We start from the raw sequence: 25,914 nt of genomic DNA on the forward strand, positions 1-25,914 counted from the left end.
AGCAGCCCCTGTTATCATCTCCATTTTATAGAAGAGGAAACTGAGACTCAGAGAAGTCAAGCATCTTGCCCAAGGCCACACAGCTGATAGATGGGGTCATCAGATGGCCAAAAGCCAGGCTGGCGAGCCCTCTCTTGCCTCTGTGCCTCTCCTGTCAGTGTGAACAAAGTCAGGATTGGCAAATGCAGGTTTGATTTGGCCTCTTCCTAACACAGGAGACATTATTAGTCTGACTTAGTGATTCCAGAAACTGAGGCTCAGAGAGGCCAATAGAATTCCCTCAGGTCACCCAGCTGAGACTTTGGTTTCTGGACTTCCAGCTGCAAAACTCCTTTTGCTGTGACATATGGCCCCTTCATTCCAAAAGGGCATTTTGTCCTTCTGCGGGCTTTGATGAGCTGTGGCTAAGATGAAGGCTTGTAGGTTGCAGATAAGCCTTGGATCCCTGCCCCTGGCAGACTCTGGCTGGGAGGAGGCACTGGCTCCAGAAGACTCAGCCCTGAAAGGAATGGGCCCGGTCTGGCTGTCAGGGGCGAGAATGGAGAGCATTCTGGGTTGTCACAATGGCTGGGGGCTGCCGGCATTTCTGGGCAAGGATCGGGGGTGCAACAGGCCCTGCAATGCATGTGGACCTATCCTCAGTCTGACAGTGGTCAATGTCTTGTTGCACGTTGATGCTGGTGAAGATCCTGTTTGTTCGTATCTAAGCCCAGAACCTAACTCTGTGTTACAAATTGACTCTTGATATATCCTAGAATTTCCAGCAAACTACCAAGTAAATCAAGGGAAATCTATACTTCATTTTATTCAGAACTTCACCAAGAACTGTCCCCAATTTAAAACGGGACCAGCAATGTCACCCATGGTTTTTGAGATGCTGATACAATAGCTGTGCCTGTGTTAGTAACTGTCACATTTTCAGTGATTCAATGTGATATGTAAGAACTTATTTATTTAGCCCTCACTTCAAAATGCCCAACATGAAGAAAAGAGTTGACAACACTCAGTTGAATGGTGTTTTCTCTTCCAAACTGTTCATCCCCAGTAGGATCCATTGTCTGATGGCTTCATCGTGTCTTCCGGAGCCGTCACAGCCAGGCATTGTGATGTGGATGTGCGCTCTGTGTTGTTAGAGATGACTTTCCTTTCACTTCTCCTTTGTATTACAGTTGGGGCATTACAGGCCCTTTAAATTATGCGTATTGCTAGGTAGTATTGCTGTGAATTTACTTTCTACATAGTAAAAGGGGTATTGGATCAGATGGGGCCAAGAACCACTGGCATAGTGGACAGAAACAGAGTTGTGGATGCTGCCCTGCCCCTAGTTAGCTGGGACCTCAGATACAAGTGTGAGCATTAGCTCTTACCCCAGGCCTCTGACATCATCTCTTTAACTTGGTTCTCCCACTGGACTAGCAGGTGAACAGGAGGTGTTGACAGATAATGGATGATGGGCATTTGGATGGACCGACAGGTGGGTGAATGGATGGATGGACGTTTAGGTGGGTACGCAGATGGAGAGGCAAGTGGATGGATGGACATGATAGGTGGGCAGACAGATGAGTGGGTGGCTGGGTGGATGGAGAAGAGAGGTGGGTGGATGGAGAAGATGGGTAGGTGGACGGATGCGTGGGTGAGTGCACAGTCAGGTGGTAAACAGATGGTCCGATGGGTGGACAGATGCAATGGCTAGGCAGACACAGATGGATGGGGGGATGGACAAATGGGAAAGCGGGTGGGCAGACAGACAGGTGAGTGGGTGGTTAGGGGGAAGGATGAGTGGGTGGAATGAGGAAGGTGTAAGATGAGGCACAGAGACTTTTACTCACTTTCCTGAAGTCACACAGCTGGCCTGTAGAATTGGAACCCAGGCAGTCTGACTCCAGATCCCATTCTCTTAATCACTGCATTACATTTGATGAAGTAACTTGCCCAAGTCCCCATTTAGGAATGGATTAAGGCAAGATTTGAAGCCAGGTCTGTCTGACTCATTACTGCCCCAATGGGCTGAAGACTGGAGAAGAACACTGGGGATCAGTTGTGAATGCCATGGGAGCCTGGACCTCATCCTCAGGCAACCAGGGAGCTGGCAAAGGGTTTTGTGTAAGTCTGGCCATCACACCATCCGTTCTGGGTTTAGAAGGACAATTCACCCAGCAACGTAGTGGCCAGGTTTTAAGGGAGCCCACCTGTGAGGAGGCTGTTGTAGTAACAGTCAATGAGGAATTGAGCCAGAGATAGAGCTGAGGGGGCAGAGAAGCAAGAATGGATTCAGCAGGCTTCCAGAAGCCCAAGTTGTCAGGACCTGGTGGCTAAGCCCAAGTGAGAGAGGAGGAGCAGCGAAAATCACAGAGGCCTGTGTGACCTTGAATGCAGTCACTTACCTTTCCTGAACCTTACCTCCTGCATCAAATGTATGTATTAGTTAGGGCAATAAAGGCAGTGCTGTTATAACGAAGAGGCCCCCGAGTACTGCCACTTAGGCAAGCTAGAAGCATTTTTCTAGGGTAACAGGTGGCTGCTGTAGCCTGACACGGGGCTCTGCTCCACAAGGTCACTCACTGACCAAGGTTCCCTCCATCTTCTGGCTCTGCCACCACTTAGGATGTTACTCTCATCTGCACGGTTGAAACTGGGTCCCAGGCATGTCACATTCCAGCCCACAGGGAAGGGAACCAGGGGAAGGACACACACCCAAATGTTTTAAGTCAAGGTCCAGAAGTGACACATATTATTTCCACTCACATGCCACTCCAGGATTGGCCCCATGGCTACACCTAGCTGCAGCGGAGGCTGAGAAGTGTAGTCTATCTGAGCAGCCATGAGCCCAGCCAGATCTCCGTTACTCTGGAAGGAGAGGAAAATGCCTTTGGGAGGACAAGAGGATATCTGTCACACCTGGGAAATGTTGGGACACAGGCTTATCATTGGGACAAAATGAGATAATGTTCATGGAGCACCCGACATATACCTGGCATGAGGTGGAAGCTTAGCAATGGCAGGTGTCCTTACCATTATTCTTAATGAATGTGCAAGGGTGCGTGAGGGCACTCCCAGAGCTAGGAGGGTCTGACCGCAGATCAGCACGTGGTGAAAGAGATCATAGATGCCTAGAGGCAGTTTCAAAATGGAAAGGAAGCTTTCATGCCAAAATCTGGGCAGGATAGGGTCAGGAGAGGAAATGTTTTAGGAGAAGAGGGAGGCAAGGTCAGCCTGAAGCCAGGGTTGAGCAGAAGGCAGAAGGATGTTGATGAGGCGCATGCCCCCTATTGGGGAGCAGGGGAGGAGGGGCTGCTGGCCTAATAGTCCACCTGTGTGTCAGCTTAGCTCAGGTGTAGACGTGGAGGTATGGGAGGCCAACTGGGACAACAGAAACCACTCCAGGTACTTCAAACAGAGGGAATTTAATGCAGGGAATTGGTTGCATGGTAATAGAAGAACTTAAGCCACATGAACGACAGGGGGGCAACCCAGAGATTAGTAACAGCAGAAAGTGACGGTCATGGTGTGGATCTTATAAGCCCTCAGTGGTTTGGCCAGTGTGATCCTTTTCCGCATGGATAGATCCACTTGGCCTTAGCTGCCAGAGACAAGATTCCAAGTCTGAGAGGGGAGGCTAGCCCAGAATGGAGATCTGGCTATACCCTTAACACTTCCTTCTCACCAGGGCTTGGTGGAAGTTTCCGGAGTGGCAGCCCTATGGAAACACTCTGTGTGGGGCTTGCGTGCATGCAGACACAACCATGTGTGGTTTCCCATAACTTCTGCTCATCCCCCTCTATCCATTTCTGCCCTTCTGCCTGCCTCTCTGCCTGCCCCTGCCTCACCATATCTCCCATGCCCAGGAGACAGAAGAGAGCAGCCTCCAAACGTCTGAAGGGTCACCTTGGTCAGAAGTGTAGGCTTGTTTGCTATGGCTCCCATGGGTGGAACTGGGCTCCACAGGTGGAATTTAAAGCATAAGAAGACTGGGTTCTAAACCTGGCTCCACTACTTAAGAGCTGTGTGTCCTTGAACAAGTTTCGGAACCTCTCTGAGCTTCAGTTTCCCCTTCTGCAGAATGAGGATGCTAATACTGCCCTTGGACAATTGTTTGCAGGGATCAAATGAAATAATCATAGCAAGGTGGCTGACACAGTGGCCTGGTTTTTCTTGTTCATTGTTGTTATTAATGATATATGGTTACAGGGAGGCAAATTTCAGTGTAAGCAAAAGATTTCCAACAGTCTGAGCCAACTGATGTGGAGAAGATGCCTTGGTAGATGGTGAGCTCCCTTTTACAAAAGGTATGCAAGTAGAAGCCTGACGATCGCTTGTCAGGATCCAGAAAACCCCTAGGAGCCAAGGAGGTGTTGCCCTGGGTGCCCTCTGAGGTCCCTGCCAGCCCTGAAAAGCAGTGACTGATGTATTTCCTGCGCCATTTCAACAGCAGTCTGGGGGATGCCCAAGTTCAAGGAGGCTCTGATTCTCAGACTTGATAAGTCCAACCCCAAACCAGGAATGCCTGGCTCCCTCACCTATAAGAGCAGAAGGAGAAAAGCCGTATAAGATCTTGACCAAACACTCTGACTTGGGGGTCAGAGCGGTTCCGTGGTGGCTTGATTGGATTGTTAAGTTACCAGGAGGTAGTGTTGAATAGTGGTTAGGACTCCAGGGTCCTGAGGTCAGGCAAAACTGGGACTGAGCAGTTGTCCTTGCAAAGGTGACTTAACCTCTCTGGCATCCGTGTCCCCATCTGTAAAGTGGTGATGATAGTACCTTCCTCATGGGTTGATACGAGAATTGGATGAACTAATACCTGCAAAGTTCTTGGCTCTGTGTTGACCCATAGCCAACACTCAGTATAAGGTGCTGACATCATTAGTATTCTAACAATTTTGTTTGTTTGTTTGTTTTTGTGGTACGCGGGCCTCTCACTGCTGTGGCCCTTCCCGTTGCGGAGCACAGGCTCCGGACGTGCAGGCTCAGCGGCCATGGCTCACGGGCCCAGCCGCTCCACGGCATGTGGGATCTTCCCGGACCGGGAAACGAACCCGTGTCCCCTGCATCAGCAGGCGAACTCCCAACCACTGCGCCACCAGGGAAGCCCTCTAACAATTTTTATAAAAAGAAACAAAAGTTTTGTGTCAGCCTGTTTATATAATGCAACAAGGTGGAAGAGAAATGAACTAGGGATTCAGAAAATAATGGTGGGAAAATAAGATGGAACCATGGGAAAGTTAGTTCACAGCCTATGGCTTAGATTTGGTTTTGAGTCTCTCAGAAGCCAAAGCAGAGAGGGAAACCATATGTGTTTCACATACGTACATAATTGTAACCATACCTAAGGCAAAACCAATCATATTCATTATAGAATATATGGGTGGGTATTCCATAATTTATTTACTTAATCCCCATTGGTGGGCATTTAGGTTGTTTCCGATTTTACTCTATCATAAACAATGTTACCATGAACATCCTAGTACCCACATGTTTAACTGATTCTTAATATTTACCCAACGTTGCTATCAATTCAGTGACCAAGTTGAGGCGCAGACCTGCCTAGTCTTCCAGAAGGGAACAAACAGAGCTTCGATGAGATGGGGGTCCTGAGAAGAAATTAGGGACTGGAGATTGAGAAGGGCTGGTGGGTGGAGGGGACAGGGCAAGAGGTGAATCAGGGAATAAGACATCCAGCCATCGTTTCCCTGCCGGGTTTTCCCTCCTTCCCCAAGGCCCAGTGGGAGAGATCCTGCAGGCCAGGAAGGGAAAATGAGGCAGGATCCCCACCACAGGGAGGGGAGCAGCTCATCACGAGATCAGACCAGATATGAGACAGAGAATAGCAACCCCCTCTCTCAGCAGGAGCAAGCTCATGCCTAACCCTGCAGCCACGCCGGACTACGCACCATTCCCCGTCATGCCACCTTGCCTCTGCTCCTGCCGTCCCTCCAGCATGGAACACCCTCTCACTGGTTCTGGCCCCTGGTAATCATCTTTAGATGCAGATCAAATGGTCTCCCTTCCATAACGGCCTTTGTCGCCACCCCACAGCACTCTAGAGGATCATAGTACCTCCCACGATGTAGTGCCGTGACTGTTTATATATTGGTGATCTCACCCACCCTACCCTCCAGAGTCTGAGTTCCCCAAGAGCAGGGATGTTGTCTTGTTGAGTCCCTCATGAAAGCATGTTCTAGAAATGCACAAAGGATGCAGCTTTTGTGTAAGGTGCTCTTGGAGATGCAGGATAGTCTAGCAGTTAAGTGCAGCAATTTTAGAGTCAGAAAGCGTTCGAATCACGGCTCTGCCTCTTGCTGTGGGACCTTGGGCAAGTCACTTCACCTCTCTGAGCCTCAGCTTATTCATCTGTAAAATGGGGATGATAATACTAGCAGACATGTTCTGATCCATGTGCCAGACACTGCAGATATTTGCCTATTGAAATGTCAGGGGACTCCTGGGGAGTCAGCCACTATGATGCCATACGACACTTAGCACATGTGCCATGGAAGCGAGCCGCTGCCACATCCCATTCTGGCCAGGCATCCAGAGATCAGCTGACTTCTCTCCATTGCTCATTCAGACTATCAGTTGAGCACCGACTGCGTACCAGGTGCAGTGTTAGGCTCTGAGAGACTAGCTAAACACAGGACAAGTGCTCTCTGCTCCCAGGAGCTCTCAGTCTGGTGGAGGAGACAAGAATCAAATCATCACACAGATAACTGTACAGTCTCCATCCCAGGAACTGCTATGAGAGACACGTACAGATGCTCTGTGAGCACATCGGGAATGGCTTCTGATTAGAGAGTCAGGGAAGACCATTCTGCACTGGTGACCTGGATGATCGGAAGAATTTGCCGGGAAGAAAGCAGGCCATGAGGGGTACAAGAAAAGGGAGCAGGATGTGCAAATGCCCTGAGCTGGGAACAGGTCTCATGCGCTGGCAACACTGAAGGAGGGCCAAAGTGACTAGAGTCCACAGAGCAGGAGGCGGCACTGTGAGGAGGGTGTGTAGGGGCCGGCAGGACGTGTGTAGACTTTGGACGTTATCCTAACTGCAGGAGAGCCATTAAAGGGTTAAAGCTTCCTGTAATGGGATCTGGCTTCCAGAAGACCCTTCTGTTGGAGAATGGATTGATTATGGGGGTGAGAGTGAAGGCCACAGACCAGGTCAAAGGTACAACGTTCATTCAGGCCAGTGATGACAGTGGACCGATGGGCTGGTGACCGTGTAGGGGAGAGAGGTGAGAGGGATGCAGAACCTGTGGGACTGGGCCGTGGGCTGGCTGTGAGCTATCGATGGGTGGCAGGCAGCTGATTGGCTGTGGGAGCCGTATCCTGAGACTGGAGGAGGAGGAGAGAAGGAAAGGGCTCAGCTGGGCCCGTGGGGCATTTGAGGGGCTTCTCAGCTGCAAGGCCAGGCACTCAGAAGAGGGGCCGGCCATGGGGAGGTTCCTTTGTTTTCAGAACACATCAGAGAGAGAGCCTCAGCGAGACAGCACAGGTTGTCAGCCCCTGCCTTGAGCACCTGCCGAGCCGCGTCCCTCCTCAGAGGCCAGGTCCTGGCCGTCCACAGCCATGTCAGAAGCTTGGCACGTTCCGACTGAGGGGCTCTCACACCCGAGGCTGCCCACCCTGGTCTGCCTGTGACACCTCGTTATAGAGGGCGTCCACTACACCGTGCTTTTCCCTGGTTTGTTCAGAAGCCCAGCTGCCGCCTTTGAGTTTCACCCATCTCATTATCCCTGGAGTTTCTACTTCTTTTTGTGAAAATTTAATTGCCTGCTAGATTTGAAAGGGCCTGGACCAGCTGTTCAGGTTTGGGAAGTCAGAGTTAAATGCACCCAATGATCAAAGGCTGCAAGAGGCCAGCATCCTTCTTCTCAGCAGCGCCTTTAAACCGGGGCAACTTCACTCCTCCCAAAATGGAAACCAAATCGCTCAGCATGGAAACTTGAAAGGAAGAGTGTTAAGCAATTCCCAGCACTTGAACTGCCTGCTGCATCTTTAAATCGTTTCGCTTTGGAAGCGGAATACCCAGGATTCCTGAGCTCCCCTTGAGGGAACATGAGCGGGGACGTCATCTGTGGGCCTTGTGCCTCCTTGAAGATTCTTTCCAGTCAAGCCCAGGATGAATCTTGAGAAGCCAGTGAGGTCTGCAGATAACCTCCAAGCTCCCACTTTGCCCCACGCGGCTCCCCACCACATTTCAGAGGGCAGGACTGGAAGTCAAAGGACCTGGATGCAAACCCAGCATCCCTGGCTGGGCGGCCTGGAGCGTGTCTGTCCTCGCCCTAGGTCTGCTCACCTGTAAAATGGGCTGATTACGTCCCTGTCTACCTCACAGGTTTTTGAGAGGCCTCCATAAGACACGAAGTGTAAAAGTGGACAAAAGCATCACAGCCCCAGTGGTTACCAATTATTCTGCCTATTACCCCTCCCAGGGACACACATGTTTCAAAAAATAAGGAACTTAGAGAAACAGGCAGAGTTTCTCAGGGAAGAAAGGAATTTCTAAAATGTTGGAAAACAAATTAGTGTTTGAAGGGCAGGTATAACAAGTGTGAAGTTACCTGGAGAGCCATGAGGTATAAAAATAGAAGAGTAGGTGACAGGAGCAGCTGGCCTCACTCCTGGAGGCTGCATGGCCACCTTCTGTCATTCTCCTCTTCCCTCTCCTCCTCTCACCTCTCCTGCCTTCCTTTCCTCCCCTTTCTGTTCTACTGTCTCCCCTCACCCATTTTTTTTTACACACTGGCTTTTAAAAAGTTACCACCTTAACCATTTTTAAGTGTACAGTTCAGTAGTGTTAAGTGTTTTCACATTGTTGTGCAACAGATCATCTTTTCATCTTGCAGAACGCTGAAACTCTACACCCATTAAACGCTAATTCTCACTCCCCCCTCCCCACACCCATCTCTCTCCTTTTTTTCTTCCGAGTTCCATTCTCTCTTTTTGTTCCAAGAAAGTTATAAGCTATGTAAGTCAAGAGACTTTCTGTGGAAAGTGACTCAAACTGGCTGAAGCCCAAAAAGGAATTTATTGGCTTGTGTTAACTGAAAAGTCCTAGGGCAACAGGCTTCAGGTATAGCTGGATCCAGGGGCTGGAACAATAATATCAGAACTTATTCTCTTCCTCTCTCTCCATCTCTCATTTCTGCCTCTTGCTGTTCGTGCTGCACCCTCAGGCATTCTCTCCTTGTGTGGGGGTAATTGTGGCCCCCAGCAGCTTCAGGTTTACATGCTAACAGCTCAGCCACCCCAAAAGAAAGAAAGCACTTCACTCCCTGTAGCCTTAGCAAAGCTCTTAAGGCTAACTCTCAAAGGCTCACAGGTCATGTGCACATACACAGACCGGTCACTGGGTGGGGACTGCAAAGCTTTTGGCCAAGGCTGGGATTTACACCCATCCTGGGAGTCCCGTCAAAGTCCCACAGTCTGAGAGTCAGGGACGAGCAATTTCCCAAAGGCAATCCAGGCTGCTCTGACCCAAAGGAAGAGGCACAGATGCCAGCAGAGGCACCACAGGCATCACCATGCCAGGCAGCACACTTCATTCTGCCAAGCAGCTTATTACGATCCTGTCCTTCCTTCCTGGTATTGCCTTACTTCTGGATATGGGGGAAATGTCCCCGGATTACTCGCTTGCCATGCCGCCTTCATAGTACCATCTTCAGCCAGCATGCAGCGCTACGCCCCCCCAGCTTTGGGCCATGCCTGGTTCTGCCACTGGACCTCTGATACCTGTCCTCCCCAACCACCTTGGTCCTTTCACCATGATGCCCCACCTTCTGCTTCTTAGCAAGAGAGTGTATAAACAGCATGAGCCTCAGACTCACACAGATCCAGGTTCGAATCTCTGCTCTGCCACTCACTGAGATAAATGATGGCAGGGGAAGGATAAAGACCGAATAATGGTACAGAACTTTGCCCTCTGGTACAACACTTGTTCCAGCCGCTTCTGACCACTCTCCCCACCCTGGACACAGCCCTTGGTGACTGCGCCCTGTGGTACCCGACTCAATGCCCAATCCATTTCTCCTCCCTCCCTGTGAAGTCGGCCCCAGTACCCTGTCCTCTGGGAATCCTATCCCCTCCACGCCCACTCCCTGCATCGCACTGCAGCCTGGTCTCTCCTGGAGCCCCGCCCTGGGATCTCTCTGCCACCTCCCTCCATCAGCTCTTCTATTAGAATGTTCTTCTGTCTCCTTCCCTTACACTGCTGAGGCACGATCTCCCTGGGGATCCAGGCTCGTCAAGGCACCCAGATGCTGCCCAACAAGGCCATGAGAGACCTGAGCTGAGCTGGTGGGGCATCTGCAGTTTGACTTTTTTGATGTACTTCTTAGAAGCCCATGTTTCCCAAGCATCTGCCTGCCCTCCAGCATCTTCATTTATCTCCTCAGCCACTCCTGGGCCCCTGGAACTGGAACTGGATCCCTGAGGCCACAGTGGCCACCCCAGGGTCCACTCCCCATGCTTACCTCTGTGCCTCAGAACAGAGACCCAGGCTGGAGGCCATAGAAACCAGTTATAAATACCCGGCCAGGGAAGGAAGGAGGGAGGTCACCACCTGGGGCTCAGAGTAACTCATGGTGGGGGAGCAGGAATCGGGGGGCATGAGTACCACCGAAGCCTGGCGTCCTGGGAGAAAAAGCAAGAACTGAAATATCACACAGTCCTGGGTTCAAATCCTGACTTAGACATCCACCTGCTGTGTGACCTTGGGCAAAGCACTTTACCTCTCTGAGCCTTAGTTTTGCACATCTGCAAAGTGGGGACAATGGCACCGCCCCCAAAGGGTTGCTGTGAGCATTCAGTGACATAATACTTGGAAGAAGCTCAATGAATATGATTCCAATTAATAAAATAGGAAAGAATAAATAAATGGGTATAGCAGTATTTTTTCTATAATAGTATAAATAATGTAATAACATGTCAGTTCTGCATGCGTATTCTGAGCACACACTACGTGGCCTCCTTGCTGTTTCTCAGACACGCCAGACACAGTCTTTGGGGATTTTGCCCTTTCTGTTCCCTCCCCAGGAATGCTTCTCCCCACATGTCTACGTGACTCACTCTACTCGCTGACTCCTATAGGGGTGTAAACACCACCTTCTCAGAGAGGCCTTCCCTGGCCCCTTATCCAAAGCAGAGGCTCCCCTGTCATTCCCTGCCCCTTGCTGTGCCTCCATGCTTCATCACAGTGACACCCCCACCTGGTACGTTCTGTTTTTATTTGTGCAGATTGTTCCATGTCTGTCTCCCCCACCACTGGAAAGTCAGCTCATGGGGGCAGGGACCTTGTTCCCCTCTATCCTCCCAGGGCCAGAGGAGAGCTTGCCACGTAGTAGGTGCTCAGTAAAGATTTGAGGTCTGTCAGAGATGAATCAGACATGCCCCTGCCCTGGGGACCGTGGTTTTACGCTAGGAAGCATCTAAGATAATAACCTTTCTAATGAAAACAACGGCCATTTACTACAAGTCTACTCTGTGCCATCACTATGCTAAACCCTTCCCATGTAGCACCTTACGTGCTCCTCCCGACAGCCCGGAGATGGAACAGAGGAGACGAAGCTCAGAGAGGAGGTGTAACTGGCCCAGAACCACACAGGCAAGGCCAGGACTGGAGCCCAGGGGTATCTGACAGCATGGCTTGAGCCCTAAACATGAAAACCAGGGTGCCACAGAAAAGCTGGAGACCCAGCACAAAGAGTACCCCATGACCTTGCACCTTGACGTCAAGGAAGGCTGCTTGGAGGAGGTGGCATGTGAGCTGGATCTTGATGGACACATGAGGAGCCTTCTAGGCAAAGCAGAGGAAGAGGAAGATTCAGGTGTCAATCCTGTGGTCCATTCCACAAGCATTCATTGAGCGCCTTGTGTGTACCAGGCAGAGAGAACGCTCTTCTGGGAATGAGGCTCTTGAATTCCAAACGCTTTAGAGCCAGTGGCCTTGGGGGACCCATGGCAGGCCTGGTCCTGACTGAGAGAAAGCGGGGAGCAGGCATTGAGTGCCAGGCATGTGCCGCAGGCTTCCCCTTTGTCCTTTTGCACTGTGTTCTCTCCACCTGATGTGAAGGGTGCTGTGCCCATTTTCGGATGAGGAAACTGAGGCTACAAGGTCGTGGGCTGTGAATGCTGGCTCCAGGCCACCTGTGTTTGGTGGTGGGACACAGGAGGAGAGCGCCTTCTACCTGCCATAAAACGAGCCACTGGCCTGCCGAGAGAGACAGAGGGGACAGGGTTTGGGGCCCCGGATCCCAGTGAGACCTGTCGGTGGAGAATCAGCAGAGAAGTGGCCTAGAAGATCCAGCCCCTCGGCGGATCGTGTCGGTAGCCTTGGGGAGGTCTCTGTCATTATCTGTGTCTCATGCTTTGTGACCTTGAGCAAATCACTAATTTCTCTGGGCCTCTCCTTTCCTTAACTCCAAGTTCGCTAAATGATCTCCAAGGCCCCCGCTTCTGGCTCAGACCTTGCAGATTTCTAACCCTAGCACGTTAGTTTCCTGTTGCTGCTAGGACAAATTCTCACAAACCAAGTAGCTTAAAATAAATCAGTTAATAGCTCTCTAAGTCAGGAGTCAGGTGCAGGTCTACAGGGCTAAAATCAAGGGCTCTGTCCCCTTCTGGAGGCTCCTGTGGAACATCCGATTCCCTGCCTTTCCCAGCTTCCAAAGGCTGCCGTGTTTCTCACGGGCCCTTCCGCCATCTTCAGGTCAGCTGATGAGCAACCTTGATGCCGTCTGCAACCTTCACTCCCGTTTGCCGCATAACCTGACATAGTCACAGGCTCGGGGATCAGAACCTGGGTGTCTTTGGGTGGCTGCCGTTCTGTTCCCCACACCGGGCAAACATCTGGGGAGGCTTTGGGCAGCTGCTGCTTCTCGCTGGACCTCAGCTTCCTATATTTTGAACTGGGGTGATCATTACAACCTCCCTGCCCATATGGCTGCTTTGGAAACAAACTGAGATGATGTCTCAGGCACTGTTCATGGGCTAGTTCTCTATTCCTGGGGTGTTTCTGCTGCTAGTATCAGCTGCTGATGGCTCTCACTGGGTACCCAAACTTCCCGTGCTCTGCTCTGAAAGGCTGCAGCCCCTCCACCCCTTAGCCCAGAAAGCAACCATGTTTCTCTCAGTTGCTGCTGCTCGTTATAATCTCTCATGTCTTTTCCCAGAACCCCAGGGGCCCCTGGCGTTTGGGAGTTGAGGAATGTCACTCAAGGAGGCTTATTGAACGCTGAACAGTAGCCCTCATGAGGTCACATGGCCGCTTAGCAACTCCTCAGGCCCTTAATAACCGGACCAGAAGTGTTGATATTTACCCAGCAGAAACTTTGGCCTATGTGGAGAACACCCAGTTCCTTCCAGAGAGCGGCAGGCCCTCCAAAGCAAGCTCCACCCACTCGTAGCTGCTGCTCTGGCTCTTTTGAGAGTAGGCCTGTGAGGGCACAGGGAGCCTTGGGTTGCGCCTGGCTCCGTGCCTCCTGCTGGGACTCAGTTTCCCTCGCAACGTGGGGATCAGATAAAATGATCAGCAAACAGGGTGACCATATGTCCTGGTTGGCCTAGAACAGCCCTGGCTTCTCATGACTATTAAAAATGTCCTTTTTATTCTCAAAAGTGTCCCCATCTGGAAGATCAATCTTCTGATCACCCTAAGGCCACCTCCAGCCCTTGAATGTAGTTTTCTTCCCCTCTACCCTCTCCTCCTGTCCTGAATTAATCCTGAATAGTTCAGCCAAGATTTTTCAAGGGCTCTTTCTGGGCCATCCCCAGAGCCGGGAACCGAGGCGAAGCAGATGCGATCCCTGCTCTCGGGAGCTTCCAGTCCAGGGAAGAGTGCCACTTAAGCGCTCTGCCGGATCTAGGATCGCATCCAGAGCCCTGTCATTCTCAGCCTCACTTGCACTCTCCCCACTCAGCTATTTTAGTAAATAATAATACTCCTTGGTATTCGGGTGGCATTTTGCAGTTTCTAAAGCGTTTCCCTTCTGTTCCCTCATTTAACCCTGACGTATTGGAGGGTGTGATTTCAAGTCCCCATTGCACAGATGAGGAGCTGGAGGCCAGGGGTCCCGGGGGGGGGGGGTGGTCAAGACAGTGAATGGCTGGGTGCCCTTGGGAAGCAACTCAAAAGCCACCTCCGCGGGCTTCCCTGGTGGCGCAGTGGTTGAGAGTCCGCCTGCCGTTGCAGGGGACACGGGTTCGTGCCCTGGTCCGGGAGGACCCCACGTGCCGCGGAGCGGCTGGGCCCGTGAGCCATGGCCTCTGGGCCTGCGCGTCCGGAGCCTGTGCTCCGCAACGGGAGAGGCCCGCGTACCGCAAAAAAAAAAATCCACCTCCTTACCTGTGAAATAGAAATATTAGCACGTGCTGCAGAGAACGGTCGTGAAGAGTACACGCGACAGCGCAGAAAAATTCCTTAAAAAATGACAGCTGCCTAAAATGAGCGCCTCCAGCCTGAGCTGTTGTGGCCCCGACAGTTGCATTTCGGGAACATTCTCCTGCTCCTCATGTGCCCACAGACACCTGTTTGGGGGTCTCCCGAAGCTTTTCAGGGCACTGGGAATATCTCGTTGGAATCCGAGCTCTGCCTCGGGGCAGCAGTGTGACGTGCTTTCAGCCTCAGCCTCTTCGTTTGTAGAATGGGCATGAGAATCGGCCGTTGTGAGGATGGGCTGAAGCAAAGCACGCAGAGGGCTTGGTAGGGGGCCCAGCACACAGGCGTGGTGCTCGGAAGGCTTCTGTGTTGCCTTCCTGACGTGAAGTGTCAGAGGGGTGTTCGAACCCGTTGCAGGAGGGAGGAGTCCCCACAGGTGGGACTCGCCCCCCCGACCCCGGAAGCCTGTGCCACCGCGTGCTTTAGGTCCTCTGCGTCCAGCCGCGCTGGCAGGGAGGGGGTTCGGCTGATGAAAACTGCTCCCTCACGCCCCACTCACCTTGCGGGAGGTAGCAGGGCCCCTCTTCCCCTCTGCTTTACAGAGCAGCTCCATGGGGGCAAATCTGTCAGATTCCATGGTGATGCCTAAGTGGTTTCCCGCCCACGCCCCTTGCAGCACTGAGTCACCACCCAGCGCTGAGACGAGGCGGAGGCCGTGGGAAGGGTGTTCCCTCTCAGGCTGCAGCAACGCTGCACAAGATTGCTCCAGAAAACCAGAACCGTGCCCCACGATAAGCACGGCTACCCTCCTTATGCAACTTTTTGACATTGTTCAAAAGCAAGGCTAATGTTCCTTCACTTCCATTTGCTGAGGGCCCTAGAGAGCCGGCCCAGCCAGACCTTATGCCCTGCTTCCTGCAGCCCAGGCAGAGGCCGGCCTCCACACTGTACAGGTGGTGAAACTGAGCCGTGCCTGTGACCGCATGGCTAGGACACGCGCAGCCCCGGCCCTCTGCACCAGCCCTCAGACCTCCCCCTCTATGGCCTGCCGGCTCCTTACTTAGCTTTTGGAACCAGAGACAGCGAAACAGGTAACTATGATACATTTTATTCTTTGTCAAATGAAACGTCATTGTGAGCAGTTATGTCCGGTTGGTGGGCTAGAAGTTTGAAGTCGATTTCTCATAAAAGGAAAGAAAAATCTATTTCTAAATATAAGTTCGCATAAACTAGAAGCACGTTTTAGGGGGAATATTTCTTTATACGAAACTTCAGAACTTCTTCGTAGTGCAAAGCTGGGCCTGTGGAGGATGCATGTGGTAACTGAGTATTAAAGGGAAAGGACGTGGTGCAGAGGATCATACTTTGCAGATAGCAGCCACGGTGATCACAGGTCCTAGCTTGGATCTGAGTTGCTGAGGCTGGCACTCTTGCCCCATCGTCACTGTGCTGCAGTATGTGGGCATCCATTCACCTTTGCCTTGCCTGGTCCTAAAAACAGCACTACCTGCTTCTCCAGGGGCTGTGTCTTTCCTCTTTCCCCACTGAATTCACTAACTGTTCTTCCATCAGGTACTCAACTCACTGTCCTGTGAGCTAATTAGGACTCGAGCTCAGCTTGGGAGGCCCTGTGTTGGTGGGGGAGGGGATAGAAAATATTTGCATAGTCATTCCGGTGACTTTGCATGTTGGCTGCCTCTGGCTGGAGTCTGCCAGGTGAACCGCTATGCTGTCTGGCTCAGGCCAGAGGGAAATAGCCATAAATGAGAGTGGAGGGGGCAGAAAGGGTCCACAGGCGTTCCCACCAACCTCAGGCCTGTGTGAGCCTTAAACTTGCTTGACCTGGGTCGAGAAAAGCCAGACTGCCCTTTCAGCCAGCAGAGCAGCGGGCTGAGTCATATCCTGCCAGCAGCCTGGCCTGATTGGAGTTTATGCTCTGCTCTGCATCAGGTCTTGGCCGCTCTGCCTAGCAGCTTCCTTCTCTCCCAGAGCAACTGTGAATGTTTCCCCTTCCTTTTCACCATGACCTCAGCCGGCATGGATTTCCTACTATTTAAAACTCTTCTGCAGCTCATTCGGTAGAGTTTGGGGTGACACTGATCTTCACCATAATCAGAAGAGTGTGTGATGTTGGTGCCCAGGCAGCCTGGGTTCCTGGAATTGTCTTGACAAGGTTTCTATAAAATGAATTTCTGTGTATGAAAACCTGGGTTCTGGTTGACTTTCACTGGAGCATTTCGAATGTCTCCTTCTGGAAGGGAGAAGTTTTTAACCCCAAAAGTTAAGAGAGCTGTATCTCAGATTGCTCCAGGTCTTAAAAAAAAAAAAGAAAAGAAAAGAAAAAATCAGAGAAAAATGTGCTTTCTGAAAACAAACAAAACAAAAATCTGATTTATAGAATTAGGATCTAATTTATTTCTGTGTTAAAGAGGAAAAAATAAAGATATTGTTATGTGGTTGAATTAATCTTGAGATGACTGAAAAGAAAAACAGTCATCTGCAGCAAGATAAAATGCCCTAAGTTCCAACTTATTCTTCAGTAAAGTGTCTTGTCACATTTCCACTATTTGCTCAGTTTCTAATTCTTAGAAAAATATGTCTTATCAGCTTCCCTTTGAAATAAATATTTATTGCTTTCATATTGTTCTCAACTCTTCGGTTGCTCATACTGTTGAGACTTCAGAGGCTCTGTTCTCTGTGGCTAGTCAGCCACAAAAGATTCCCTTGGGCTGAGTCCCCAAGACCTATCTTGCAATGGAAGTCATTGTTATTATGATTTCCTTGGGGCTCTTAACAGAATGTGACCACATGGCAGGATACCAGAAATCATATGAAATTTGGAGTCAGAACAACCATTTATTTGCTTTGTGGCCTTGAGCAGGTGACTTAACCTTTCTGACTCCCCTCAATTTCAGCATCAATGAGCAGGGTCAAGTGCTCCTCCTCGTGCTCCCCTGCCATTGTGTGGGCCTTTGTTCGCCACATTGAGCTATGTGGTTCCCTTGTCTACCTCCTCAATCCCTCCCGGGCCCTGAGAGCTACCTGGGGAGAGAGTCTTGTCATCTCTGTGTCCCCATGCCTAGCACAGAGGCTGGCAAGGAGCAGAGGGCAGGGGTTTCGTGTGGGTGGGGAAAAGAAAGGAAGGAAGGGGAGGGAAGGAGGGAGAAAGGAAGGAAAAGTAGGGGGAAGTACAAATTTTCAACTCCTCTGGAACTCATAGTTATTTATTTTAACCACAGACTGGCCTAAGTGATAAGACATGCTAAAAACAATAGTATTGCTGCCACCTATCACGTCCCAGTTTTCAGCACTGATTTTACCATCATCTTATAGCTGATGCATATTGAGCACTTATTTATACATGTGAGCCTGTTTACTCTCCTAGCAGCCTGTGTGGTAGCCACCACCATGATCCTCCATTGACAGATGACAAACCAGAGGTCAGGAGAAGTTGAATCACTTGCCCGTGTCACACAGCTGGCACATGGTTGGACCCTGGATTTGAGCCCAGGTCCCCAAGATTCTAGAGCTGGTGCATTTAACCAGTGTACCCTCAGCACCCAGTTTAGGACTTGACAAGCAGTTGATTTCAATAAAGAGTCTTTGAATGATTGAGTGAGTGAGTGAGTGAATGTTCTTCCATGGCCATTCTCTCACTAGACTTTCAGTCACACTGTTAGTTCTTTCTTCCTGGAATGTGTGATGATTAAAACAGAACATCTCAGACCTGGGTTCAGATCTGAGCTTTCCACGTCACTCTGGGAAAGTTACCCCTCTCTGAGTGTCAGCTTCTTTCCTATCGACATGGGAATAATATCAGTGCCTTTCATCTCAGCCTGGGTTCTCCCAGAAGCAGACCATGAGACAGTGATTCAAGTGTAAATAATTTATTTGGGAGGCACAGGAATGCAAGTAGGGGAACAGGAAAGTGAGACAGGAATGGGCAGGGGGTGTTTTCAAGCAAGTTAATTATCAGTATAGGCAACTGAGGCTCAGTTGCTCTGGGGGGACTCTGAGAGCTAGCATAGAGCCCACAGCTCATGGTTTTCCCACCCAAGGAGCAAGGGAGCTGGGGTATTTATATACCAACTCCCAGCTCCCATCAGTCATTGGCCAAGGGCTGCCAGCGTTGGGGGAGTGGCTTTACTTCTCTAGAATTTGTGGATTCTCTGCCCACCAGAGAAGGTCCTCTGGCAAAGAGATGCAGAATCTGTGGCGGAAATGACACCACAGTGGTTAGATCTGTGGGATTATGGGTGGGGCAACAGTAGCATCTCTGCACTCTTAGCCGTCACTGTGAGGATTAAGTAGGATTATTTAGAGTTTGGAAGCAATTATACTCCAATAAAGATGTTAAAATATAAAAATAAAGTTTGGAGAGTAGACCCTGACACATATTAAGCGCTCGATGAGTGACGGCCTCGAGGGGCCTTTTCCCGGGACCCTCTGTGTGATACAAAATAGCTGTCCTCGGGATTTGCTCCTTAGAACCCCACCAATCAGTCTGCAAGTGGTAACATGGTCCTACTGAGTACCAGATACTAGGGTACAAGCAGTGAGCTTAGCCAGCAGGGTTCTGGCCATCCAGCATTCATGGCCGCTCCTGGCTGACAAAAGATGAATGAGAAATGACAGACATGCCTCCAGGAATGACGGGGACAGTGCTCGGAATGGTGAGGACCCTGGGAGCCACCCTGTCCACCCCCAACACTTTGCAGAGAGGGACTCATCCCAAGGCACGTGGCTAAGCGGGAAGTGCTGGGACTGGACTCCTCCCCCATTGCTCTTCCCACCTGCCTTGGAAGTGAGCATAACGCATGTGGAGGGCGTTGGGCAAACCCTCCACCTGGGATTCCCAGTGGTTATTTTTGTAACACAGGAAACAGGTTCAGGAAATGCCTAAATCGAGGAATTTCCTGGGTGGAGAGTCCTTCCCACTTTTGGACTTGGCCTTACAAGGGGCTTCCCTGGAGAGGTATCTGGAAAGTTCATGCCTACAGCTCCCTGGGGACTAAAACTCAGACGTTTCATGGAACAGATGCATGGGAATAAGGATCTGTCCTCCCTGCCACAGGGCAGCTGTGTGGCTTTAGGCTGTTCCCTCTCCCTCTCTAATCCTGTTTCATCATCTGTAAAATGGGGACTGTGAATGAAATAATGGGCGTGGGAGTGCTTTGGGAGAAACAAGCTGTGTGCATCTTATGAGTAGGGAAGCATTATTATCACTGCTGTTGATGTTATTGCTGTTAGGAATGGTGTCACCTTGGGCCAGCCGGTTCCTCTCTCTAAGGATCCTCTCTCCTCCCCACCGGCTGTCGTCGACCCCAAAGGGCCAGGAATGTGGAGGCAGCCCCCCCAGACCTGCAGCCGTAGAATATGACCTTGTCAGGCCTGTAAAGGATCAAATGTTCCAACCCCTTGTAGTGGGGCAGCTGAGGCTCAGTGGAGGGGAAAGGACTTGCCCAAGGCCACCCAGCCTCAGCGGCAGTCGGCTTTGGCCCAGGGATGCTGACTCATAGCCCATAGCTCTCCCCCACCACCTGTCAAGGACTGTGCCTGCCCCGGCCCCTCTGCCCCCTACTCTGCCCCAAGCCCCTCTCCCCTCCCCGACCTCCAGCCAGGGAAGCTCGCTGCTCAGTTCCGAGTGCGGGAGTGCACCCTCTCTGCACAGCAAGTCAACATCCCTGCCTCGGAGTCGAGGTGTGGCAGATGGCAGAGCAGAACTGAGCCTCGGTTTACTCTTGACTCATAGAGGACATCGCACAAGTGCACAGCGCTCGCTGGTGGGGGCAACAGGTCTGGCACGTGGGGCAGCAGAATCTGCCGGCTTTGAGAGCCACGCAACCTGAGTTCGAATCCTGGCTTGGCCACCTTCAGCCGTGCGCCCCCAGGTACACAGTCTTCCCTCTGAGAGCCGCCGCTTCCCCATTTGTAAAGTGGAGCAGTGAGGCCCAGAGGCCATCCTTTATCAATTTCATAGGCACATGGCTTCATGGAGGGAGAAGATGCACATGTGGTGAGGGGACTTTGGGGGCTGCTTTCTATCTCTAGAGAGGGGAAGTGATGGGAAAGTGGTGTCAGAAGGGAGGATCCCTGGCAGGCCCCAAGTTGGGGCCAGGAGCGGAGCTGTCCCAGGTGTGACCCCGCCGTGCCCCTGTGTAGGGGTGTATTGGCTGGTGGCTGGGGCGGAGCCAGGCAAAGCCCGGGGACCCAGACCCTTCCTCTGTTCCCCATAGGTAACCCTGGACAGAGGGACTGGGTAGGGTGGGCCCAGGGAAGGAGAAGTCGGACCGAGGTGGGCAAGGGGCACACTGAGAGGGTCTTTGGTCTTCAGTGGGGAGACTGAAGGGTGGGAGGGAGGGGAGGTGAGAGGCCTCCTTCCCTCTGCCCCCTGATCGAGTCAGGCTGATGGAGGCTTCTCAGACTAAGGTCCAGCCTCTGGATGATGGGATAATCATTTGAGGGGAGGGGGCTGTGAGAGTGATGGGGGATGGGCAAACCCATCTTCCTGACTGATGTACCATGTGCAAGCATGTTTTCCTACATATATGTTTACTATAGAAAACAGGGAAATACAAACACTTTATAGAAGAACCGAAACTTTCACCCCACAGTGTTGACATTTGGGGAACACTATGTCTTTCAAAATTACTATATCTTTTTTTTTTCTAGGCTATAAACAATACATTTCTTGTTGTAGGTCATAGAAATTGAGATCTTATCTACTCTGAATTTTTCACCTCAGGTTATTATTTTCCTGGGTTATTAAAAATTATTTGAAAACATGATTATTGATAGATACATAATATTCTGTCCTGTGGCTTCTCAGTAATTTACGTAACTAATCTCTTAGATTAGAAATTTAGATTGTGTCCAGATTATTGCCATGATTAAAAAGAAAAACACCGTGATCAACATCGATATGGCTCAAACGTCGTTTGCATTTCTAATTCCTTCCGTTAGAATAAGTTCTTAAGCAAAATGACTGGGTAAGAGGATGTACATTTTTTCCTTTATTTTGTTTTTTTACTATTATATTTGATACATACAAAGGAAATTATGTAGCATATATGTTAGTTTAATAATACAATGTATATCGTGGACTTAGAATGTCACCAATAACTTGCATATTCCTGTGTGAGTGTCCCCATCCCAACCCCCTGCCTCTTTCAGAGGAAGTGACCATCCTGTGTTTATCATTTCCTTGCTTTTTTTTTTTTTTCTATAGACTGTATTTTTTAGAGCAATTTTAAGTTCACAGAAAAACTGAATAGAAAGTACAGAGAATTCCCATATGCTTCTTTTAAAAAAACATTTCTATCTCGTGTGTGTATGCTTACACCATCTATTGTTTAGTTTTGCTTTTGCTTTAGTTCTTTAAAATGTCATTGCGCAGTATGTAACCTTTTGAGTCTTGCTTCTTTCCGGCAACATTCTGTTTCTCTGATTCATCCACGTGGTTGCTGCAGCTGGAGCTGGTGCATTTGTATGGCTGTATAGTATTCCGAGGCATGAAGATATTGCACTCTCGTTGATCTGTTCTCCTTCTGGTGAACATGGGGGTGGTTTCCAGAGCAGCTGTTGCCATCAGTGTTGCTGGGAACATTCTTGGCCATGGCGCCATCACCTAGAAAAGGAACACGCGAGGTTAAAGCAGATTTGGGAGGGGGTAGAATCCAGAGTGGAGCACACACAAGCTTGAGCTGAGGTGTCCACAGGCCATGAACTGATCTGGCTTTGGAGGAGGGCTGCTACACAGAACGTCTCGTGGGCTTGCCTGAGCTGGAATGCGCCGTTTCTCATCCCTCAAGCTCAGCTGCCAGGGTCATTGTCTTGGGCTTGGGAGCAAGAGTAGAACCCTCTCCCCTGCCCGCCTTCAAGGAGGCAGAAGCACTGTTTGTGAAGGGAATCACTGTCCCTCCCCCTTTAGCCTCAGTGCCATTAAATCTGAGTATCCCTAACTGTGGATGGTATACCCCTGATGGTACCTAAGAGGATACTAGGTGGTATGAAATAACAGCCCATCACCTGGTGAGAAAACTCATCTGTTTCCAGTTCTCTTTCAGTCTTCCAGGTCACCTCAAGGCTAAAGGTTCTGTCTGGAACTAGTGTGTCTTTAATTATGGCCCCCTCCCTGCCTGAACACTGGCTAGACTCTAGGCAGAGAGCAAGCCACCTTTGGGCTCAGGGCCTCAGGCAGGCAATAGATTCCACTAAACATCAGGACATCCTGTTATAATTTTTCTGTTGTGGTCATCTTTTATTTGTGGTGAGTGGCACTGGTTTTCCTTTTAAAATAGATGTGTTTAAGTTTTAATGAGGCAAGCTATTAAGAGAAAATGAGATTGATTAAAGGACAGATAGTAATCATCTTGACAGTCATATTTGATTGACCCGGGTTGGGGAAATTCTGACCTCAATCAGCCGTTCTCCAACTTTCTGTCTCCGGACGCTTTACATTCTTAAAAATGATTGAGGACCCCAAAGAGTTGTGCTTATGTGAATATTATCTCTTCATATTTACCATATTCGAAGTCAAAACTGAGATTGTAATAATACTTGTATGTTAATTCTTTTAAAAATAATAATAATAAATCCATTATGGTAGCATACTTTATGAAAAATAACTATATTTTCCAAAAAAAAAACAACTAGGAGAGTAGTGTTGTTTTATGTTTTTGCAAGTCTTTTTAATGACTTAATTGAAGACAGCTGGATTCTCATCTGCTTCAGCATTCAATCTGTTGCCATATGATGTTTGGCTTACTGTGTTTGAAGAAATTCCAGCCTCACAGAGATATGTTGTGGGAAAGGGAGGAGGATTCTAATAGCCGTTCAGATAATTGTAGATATCCTTCTTTGATACTACACCCAAACTCAACAAGTGATAGCGTATTCGTTTGCTAGGGCTGTTATTCAACCAAATTTGGGCCCACTCATCCGTGCACAGTAAAGCCAATCTGTTGACACCAGGTTGTGGTAAAGGCAAGTATAGCACTTATTGCAAAGCACCCAATATGGGGCCAAACAAGGAGAATGGGAAGCTCGTGTTCAAAAGACCTGAACTCCTCTATGGCTCTTGGGGAAGGGTTTTGAAAGGCAACATTAGGGGTGAGGGTTGTAGGGTACTTGATCAGCTTGTGGACATTCTTCTGATTGGTTGGTAGTGAGGTAATAGGGTGGCTTTTCAGGAGTTAACATCATCATCCTTCTGGTTTCAACCGGTCTGGGGTCTACATGCTGGCGGTCAGCATGCAGTTAGCTTCTTCTACCTGGAGGGGATTTTAGTATCCACAAAACAACTCAAGGATATGGCTCAAGAGATTACCTAGAGCCCTTGAAGAAGAACTAAAGGTCCTTGACTTTGTTTTATGGCTAAGCGGTTATTATTTTGTCTTGCTTGACTGTTTTCCTTTGTTTCTGCATTTTCTCACTTCTCTGATTAAATTTGCTCTTTGGAACTCGGGGAAGGCCTAAGAAGCTAAAACTTTTTTATAAACAAGAGGTGGGGGGACATGGTGGGGGGAGTCTGTCCGCAAGAAGACCCCACAGGGTCCTGCTCAGTTACAGGGCTGCCATAACAAAATACCACAGACTGAATGACTTCAACAACAGAAATGTATTTTGTCATAGTTGTGGCAGTTAGAAGCCCAAGATCAAGGCTTGCTGGCCTCTATCCTTGGCTTGCAGATGGCTGTTTTCTCACTATATCCTCACAGGGTCCTTCCTCTTGTGTGCACATCCCTGGTATCTCTCTGTGTGTCCAAATTCCCTCTTCTTATAAGGACAGTAGTCATTTTGGATTAGGGCCCATTTAATGTCCTCATTTTAACTTAATTGCCTCTTTAAAAGGCCCTATCTCCAAATACAGTCACATTCTGAGGTACTGGGAGGTTAAGACTTCAAGATATGAATTTTGGGAGGGACACAATTCAGCCCAGAGCAGACAGCATTTTTAAAATTAGTTGCAATGAAGAATCTGAAGCCATGGCAATGAACTTTTCATATTGTACCTTATAATCCATTTTTTTTCTTTCGCTTTGATGAATTTTTTTACCTATGCATGGTTTTGCGACATCCTGCACTGGTCATTTAGAAAATATTGGCTCATTGAGTTATGCAGATCTTTTAAATGTTTGTGTATTTCACTATACAATATCATAAAATGTCACATTTGTTATCTTAGCACTGACCTCATCAGAAACGTCTCTAAGTATTGGGGAAGCTGTCAAGTTCATGATGGCACATACAAGTCTTCCAAAATTCTAATTTTCACTTTGGAAGCTCAAATCTTATCATTGGCAACAAATACTGTCATTTGTTTTCCTTGAAATGATAGGCTCACTCTGTTCATTTTTGAGAAAATGTCTGCCAGATACCCAAGTCTGAATAACTATTGTGTGTCTGTCAGTTGTTCTTTTATGTAAAAATGGGTTTGGTGAAAACAGAGGCAAGTTCAGCTCACAACTCAAATGCTCATAGGAGAACCTCTCCTCCAACACCCATCATACTTGGGTTACAGCAGAATGCTTGATGCATATATTTCCCATTCCATGTTCCCATGTTGAGAGTTAATAAAATTAGTCATTTTTACTGCTTCATCCGGGACATTCCTTAGTGAAGCTGGCATTTTTTACCGCCCGCGTGTGGTGATGAAGAATAGGATGACGACTAGTACAGTTTGGTGCCACTCCCTGATTCATGCTAGGGCACCAGCAGTTTTTGCACCAGCAGTGCAAATATCAACAGGTGAAGGTGGTAAATAACATCTAAATGTTATTAGGAAGATGGTTTTGATCTCTCAGCCCCCCGTGTAAGCGTCTTGGGAACCCTCACGGGCACGTGGACCACACTTTGAGAACCATTTTGACCTAGATAAAAAACACGGAGATGATTTGAGGCCTCGAAAATGACCTTGGTGCCAGAGTGACAAGACCTGGGTGTGATTCTAGCTCTGCCAGTGTGGAACTGAGTGGCCTTGGTTAGCTCACTGACCTCTAGAAGCCAGGCACTTTACACATAAAGGGTGGTGGGAGCTTCCTGCCTCCCAGAGCTGGGGAGGGAAGGAAATAAGGTACAGACTTGAGAGCCTTTTGTGAAAGGTAATGCACAGCCCAGGCAAGAGGAACCAGCTGTGGTGGGGAATGAGGCAAAGTTATGAACTTTCATGCCCTGGCTTAAGTCATTTTTGATTAGCGACACTGCCCAGATCCCTGTATTCCCCTGAAGAGACCTCAGAAGGTTAGACCTAGAGACCCTGAAAGAGATGCCCAGCAGGATTTCTAGTTTTAACAAATCGGCATCTTTGGGGCTCTGCTCCAGGTCACCCATTACCACCTACAGCTTTGAAAGGAAAAGGCCTCCTAAAAGCCCGGAGTCCTACGGGTCCTTGACTGGACAGGTAGGCATTCACCTGGGTCAGGTAGAAAGCTGGGAGCCCATGGGAAATGACAGGCATCTTAGAAAATCTGATTTGTTTAGCTGTGTTAAGACGATATAGTTGATTCTGGAAAACTCCAGGGAGCTGGAAAGCACACGTTCAGAGG

The 25,914-nt window shown here is 49.4% G+C and overlaps 1 protein-coding gene across 4 annotated transcripts in view; it reads left to right on the top strand.

The window, feature by feature from the left end:
- ATP2B2 (ATPase plasma membrane Ca2+ transporting 2) overlaps positions 1 to 25,914 on the top strand; it is a 351,712-nt gene that overhangs the window by 127,425 nt on the left and 198,373 nt on the right. Inside the window, exon 1 of one of the 4 annotated variants that reach the window (XM_060307762.1) lies at positions 15,242 to 15,459. The exons of the other annotated variants lie outside the window; for them this stretch is intronic. The gene's annotated coding sequence lies outside the window, so the exon portion shown is untranslated. Of the gene's footprint in view, positions 1 to 15,241; positions 15,460 to 25,914 lie in introns of those variants that run through there. 4 annotated transcript variants of the gene reach the window in all.

This window comes from Globicephala melas, chromosome 11 (genome assembly GCF_963455315.2).
Source record: "Globicephala melas chromosome 11, mGloMel1.2, whole genome shotgun sequence".
NCBI lineage: Eukaryota > Metazoa > Chordata > Mammalia > Artiodactyla > Delphinidae > Globicephala > Globicephala melas.